This window comes from Salarias fasciatus, chromosome 17 (assembly GCF_902148845.1).
Source record: "Salarias fasciatus chromosome 17, fSalaFa1.1, whole genome shotgun sequence".
Lineage (NCBI taxonomy): Eukaryota > Metazoa > Chordata > Actinopteri > Blenniiformes > Blenniidae > Salarias > Salarias fasciatus.
Genome location: NC_043761.1, coordinates 14607233 through 14613232, shown reverse-complemented (window position 1 = coordinate 14613232; position 6000 = coordinate 14607233).

The window sequence follows — 6000 nt, the reverse complement described above, 5'->3', positions numbered from 1 at the left end:
AAGCAACTAAATTCAAAATAATAATGACATTAAAGATACTAAAGCCAGAATCGCTCTCTTCCCCCTTCAGGAGCAGCCGCTGACTGGCAGCATCAGGAGAACATTCCTGAACACGCCTGTCCCAATTCTGGAAACATATTTAAGCATTTAACCATACGTAGATAAGATAGTAAAGCCTGTCCACTCCTGGGCGCATTTCATCTGAACACTGGAAACAAGCTGAAACTATTCAGGGCAAAACTAAACTTGTACATGCAAAATAAAACCTGTGAACCTTTGACAGCACCTGGTAAGATGCTGTCCGACACACACCGATTCTTCCACCAAAGCTGAGCCTTCACAGGTTGCTTTTGTTAACTAAATATTTAGTTGATGAAGGTTGTTTTTTCTATATTTTAATGAAGGCTTCTTTTTCAATTTAAAGTGAAATCCTCTCTATTTTTCCTCGGTGACAATATTTGTGTTGTTGATGTTGGGGGGAAAAGAATATGCAATAGGCACTTTAATACGAACAGTGTGTTTTATTTTGGCTCTGCAGGTGGTAAATTAGAGCGTAATATATTTACCTTGTTAAGCTGGAGGTTCTGTAATTCTTCCATGTTGTAATTCTGTGAAAGAAAATAAAATGATTGAAAAGTTTCTCCATGTTTTTCTCTGACTCTGATGAAGTGATGAAATGAAACGTCAGATTCTGTTATAAAACTTTTGTCCTCGTCTCTTGGTATTTGATGTTTGTATCATCAGATAGTTGTGTTATTGGTGAGAGGAGAGGAATCGTGTGCAAATTCTCCCTGAATTCTGATAGGCTGATTTGATCTTGTTCTGAGGGCTATCTCATTTGAATCAGTGATTAAAGATTGCAGTAGGGACCTAAATCTGCACGCATTGGTCAATAGCGAGGGTTTGCAAAGTGAAGAGTCTTCATACATATCGTGGAATAAAATATTTTGCCTTTAAGTCTTGCAGTCGGGGTAAATTTGTATGTTTTTATTTATTGCAGCATTCAGACCTTTAAGGTTCCTGATTTCCACACTGAAAAATTCTCAACAAATTTCATTATGAATAAAGTCGTGTTTTATTGAGGAGGGCTCAGCATCAGGATGGTCAGATTTTGCACACAGATTATTTGCGGACGGACTTAATTTTGAAATTAAAATTCACATTGCGCAGCAAATAGTTCTACGCTGTGTAATCGGGACATTTCCTGAACAAACACAGATAAATGTCAGTTGATTTTCAGCCTCACAGGACTTGCTCCCTCCCATTTTCAGCACCTCTCCTTTTCACTCAGGCGCTTTTACGCACGGCTTCAGGACGTGTGTGTTGGAGAGCAGAGAGCCATGCAGGTCTGAAGTGTGTGAGGGTCTCTCAGCTGAAGCTGCCTCCCTCCCTGGAAGATGGTCCTGCTGCTCGGTCTGCTTTTAACCCTCTGTGGAGCCCCGAGTCTGTGTCTGGAGGAAGACACATCCTTTCTGTTGGATGGAGACATCCGTCACTTGGCCGTGGACAGTAACACGGTTTACATCGCCACTGAAGAGAAACTGTACCAGCTGAACCACGACCTGACCCCGGTCCACAGTCTGACCCTGAGAGGAGTCCTGAATCCGGACACGGAGGACTTCTACAGAGTTCCTGCTGCCGCTGACTGGAACGCAACTTTCAGGGTCAATGTTTTATTACCGTTTGAGAAGAATCAGTCTGTGATCAGCTGCGGTGTGATCGATGGAGCGTGTGGATACTGTGAGATTCTAGACCTGAACAACATCTCCAACATTCTGCACAAGGAAAACTTCCAGGTGGGACCAGCCAAACGCAGCAGCGCGTCCGTCGCTTTTCTGGTGACCCTGAAGAAAAACCAGCCTCGCAGTGACTCTTATATTCTGACTGCGATACAACAGGACGGGTCTGGAGAGGAGAAATGTCCCTCTGATTCAGGAACTGTAAACCTTCACAACACTGAAGACACTTCCAGCGGGGGGATATTTTCTCTCAATGAGGCATCTGGCGTACCCACCATCGAAAGTAAAGGGAACGTGGAGTTCGTGGACGGATTTCAGATCAACTCGACCATTTATCTGCTCGCCAATGAGCCATCAGACGCTGAAAACAACCGAGTCCGTCTTTTTAGACTCGAAGACAAATTAAATGAAAAGGAGACTCTGGAGTCTCTGAGGGGAGCTCTCATATTCTCTCGTGTTGGTGATGGCAGCAGACTGCTGGCCTCCTCGGTCGTCCCGGGTGGTCTGCAGAGGCAGTGGAGCGGCGTGTTCAGTGTGGATGGAGGAAAAACCAACACCCAGCTGCTGCTGTTTGACTTCAGTTTGGCTGTCCAAGGAGAGCACCATACTCCACTCCAAAGGGCAATGAAGGTAAGTCTGTGTTTCACATCAGTTTTGCTCTTAATGAGTTTTTACAAACAAGTTTAAGTCATTGTAGCTCAGTATGGTCAGAAAGAAATTACGAAATTATGAAATTTAACTTCACAAAAAGCCCAGAGAGCTTCTGATTTAGTGGTAGAGGAGGATCTCAGCGACTGTTTTTCATCCATCACTTCAGAATAGAGAAACTATGTTGTGACAAACAGGCTCACCTTCTCACTAATTTCACCTGTTAGTGATGTGAGTGACTGAGTGACTCCTTCACTTCCTGCAGCCTGCTGGAACTCCAGGACCCTAATGAAACATGTGACACTGGTCCTGTTCTCAAAGCTGGAATAGCTGTAAATTTAAAATTCTAAATGCTACGAGGTAAAATTGTAACTCGAATAAAACTTCACGTGTTTAAACTTATGGAAATTATGTTGATATTACTCCAATTTATTTTTGTCAAGTATCTGTGTCTACTCCACAGATCTGAAATATTTAGATATGTAAATTCAAAAAATAGATTACTTTTACTTTTTTCTTCTTTTTTCTTCATTAATAAAACAACACTAAATTATTTAGGGGGGCTCAAGAATATATTAGGGGGGCTTTAGAATCAGTGTGTTTGAAATTTCCCTGTAAATTCACAGTAAGCAGGTACGTTGCTGCTATGATCCTGTTATTCTATAGTAACCCCGCCCTACCCTTCAAAACAGTTTATCACTGTAAAGTGTATCACAGTGCTGTGCTGTTGAGAATGTCTACAGTGTAATCCTGGCAGCTTGATTGGTGTCATTTTAATATTGCTACTGCGCTGCTCAGATTGAGACATCAGATTGAATATTTTTGTGGGGTGGACATGAAAACGAAAACGCAATCCCCCTTTAGCTTTATCTTCTTAGTTGTGATACAAAATGTGCAACCTTAAGATGAAAATTAAAATGCAGTTTGGATGATTGTTTCTTAATTTTAAGAGTAATTTAATGCAGTCAGAACCTTAAAATTAAAAAAGCAATTTGGCTAATGCATTTCTAATTGAATTTTGGCCCATATTTGCTTCCGTAAACCCAAAGTATAACAACAGGGCATCACTGATGATAAAAAGATGATGGTGCTGAGCAGTGTGTGCAGTCCAGGTGCTTCATGCTAGCAGGTCAAAGCTTAGCAGAAAATCATCATCCTCACTTCTTCCACTCTGGTCCATCATATTTTACACCTATTTCTTCATAGCTCAGTGTTGAACCTTTTTTTTTCTCAGAAAACTAATGCAGAACACAGTCGCACTCAAGTCAACCTAAGTCAAAAATATTGTCACCTACTGTAAGAATGTAATTTGCTTCAAATGTATTTTTCTTTAACAACATGTGAATTAACATAAGCTGTACCAAAAATACCCTATTTTTACAGTTGTTAGTTGCGGGGTTCTCTGTCACTCCAGAGGCATTTCTCCTCAGACAGAGCAACATGACCTCTGTTCTGGCAGTGAGGCAGAACAGCTGGATGGTTTTCTTCATCGGGACTGGAGACGGGCAGCTCATCAAGGTGAGTCCATCAAACTGTACAGCTTGTCAGCATCAAACAGCTTGTTAGACCTAAAAGCCAAAAAAACCTCAAACTATTGAATCTGTATTTCGAGTTCATGTACAATGCCCAAGAAAACAAAGGAAAGAAAAACTGCATGAAAGAGATAAAATGGTAAAAATTACTATCTCTGTTCCTATAAATATTGTTCATGGTATTTTGGTACTCATTCTTTCTGTTTATATTAGTCACTATTAATCTTTGTACATATTAGTATTTAAAATTACTCATGATTAATTTTTATTCTGTCTTGTTTTTGATTAAACTTTCTTTCTATTCATTCTGTGTGGATCAACAGTTAAAACATTTTTCCTCTGGGATGATTAAAGTATTTCTGTTCTGTTCTAAAATGTCAAATTTCTCTGAAAGATGCTGGACCAGAAGGATGAGACCAATAAATCAGGAACAACAAAAGCTGAAAATGTATCAAAATGTTTTCCATCCTGAATTTAAATTGAAACTTCATGAATGCAGCATAAGACACAGTTCTACTTCATAAGTGCTTAGCCCACCTACGGGCTTCGCTATGGGGACCTCGTCCCTTGACCAGTCACTGAGACAAAAAGGAAGCTTGACGCACCAATCCCCCACGCACGATGGCGCAGCGCCACGCCCCACGCCGAGGGTATATAACTTCAGGGGACCTTCTGCAAATCCTTCTTCTTCCTCAGTACTTCATGAGACTAGAAGCTTTCTCCGGATCAAGACCACGGATCAAGAGATGGATTCACCGGCCCGCGACCAGTCGCCATCGGGCGTCGGGCCTTTCACCTGCCGCTCTTGCGGCACTCCGCTCTGCGAGGGAGATCATCACGAGCGCTACTTCCTCTGCCTCGGCCGGCAGCATCACCGCCAGCGGTCCTCCTGTCCGGCCTGCCTCACGCTGCCGCCAGAAGAGCTTCACCGGCGAACCGCCTTCGTGGGAGAAACCTCTCTGGTTCCCGCCCGCGAAGACGACGCCGAAGACGCAGTGGACATCACCGCCCCTGCCGCCTACGAGTGGGTCGACGCCGTAAGAAGCATCATCAGCAGCAGCGATTCGGTGTCGCGGAGACAACTCCGCCTCCACCGTTTCCCGCACCAGCCGCTGTGAGTCCCCCCGCGAGCCTGTCGAGCACCTCGCGGAGCTCCTCACCTCCGCCACCGAGCGCATCAGCCTCGCGCTGCCGCCGCAGCCTCCGGAGCCGGTTCAGCGCGATTTTGCAATCGGGCTAGCAACCTCGTCATGGACTCGGTCCCGGACTGCGGTGTTATGTCCCGCCGTGCCTTCATTCCAAGAGTACATACGGAAGGATTGGGGTACGCCGCTCACCGCCAAAGGCGCGGTGAAAGGCTACCGTGAATATTCCTGCGTGGACGGCTGGCCGCCGGTCCCCGGAGTGCCTGCAATAGAGGACTCCATGAGATTGTGCCTTCTCCCCAAGCCCTCCGCCTGGCCAGGCGGAAAGCCCATGCTGCCGTCTGAGAGAGACAGGCGCATGGCGACCTTCCTGGATCGTGGTTACGCCAGCGGCAATCAGATATTCGCCCGAGCTAACAACATGACCATCCTGCTGGGCTCTGTGGATAAGATCTGCCACGAGAGGTCCCAGCTCACTCCAGACGACATCGAGGAAATCTCGAACGCGGCCGAGGTTCTCATGCGGATGTGCAGAGCTATCGCCATCAACGGAGGCCGCGTCATGGCAAGCGCACATCTCGCCATGAGGCATCTGTGGCTTGGCCTGTCCTCGCTCTCTGATCGTGACCAGTGGGGAGTCCTGGGCCTCCCCCTGTCCACCTCCTCTCTCTTCGGGCCTGACATACAGGCCATCATCGAGCGCTTGGAGGCGACTGCGCGCGGTTCACAGTAGCTCGCTCCGCATCTGCAGCCTCGCTGTGAAGCGCCGCCGCAGAAACGGCGTCCCGCGAACCAGCGGCGCCCAGCCCCCTGGAGCTCCCCGGTGTGTGGCCAGACTCGACCGTCTTCCCGCCGACCCTTCCGGGACGACGACCAGTCGAAACGGGCCCACGCTTCCGAGTCCCGGAGCGCCCCGTCCGCTCGTCCAACTTTAGC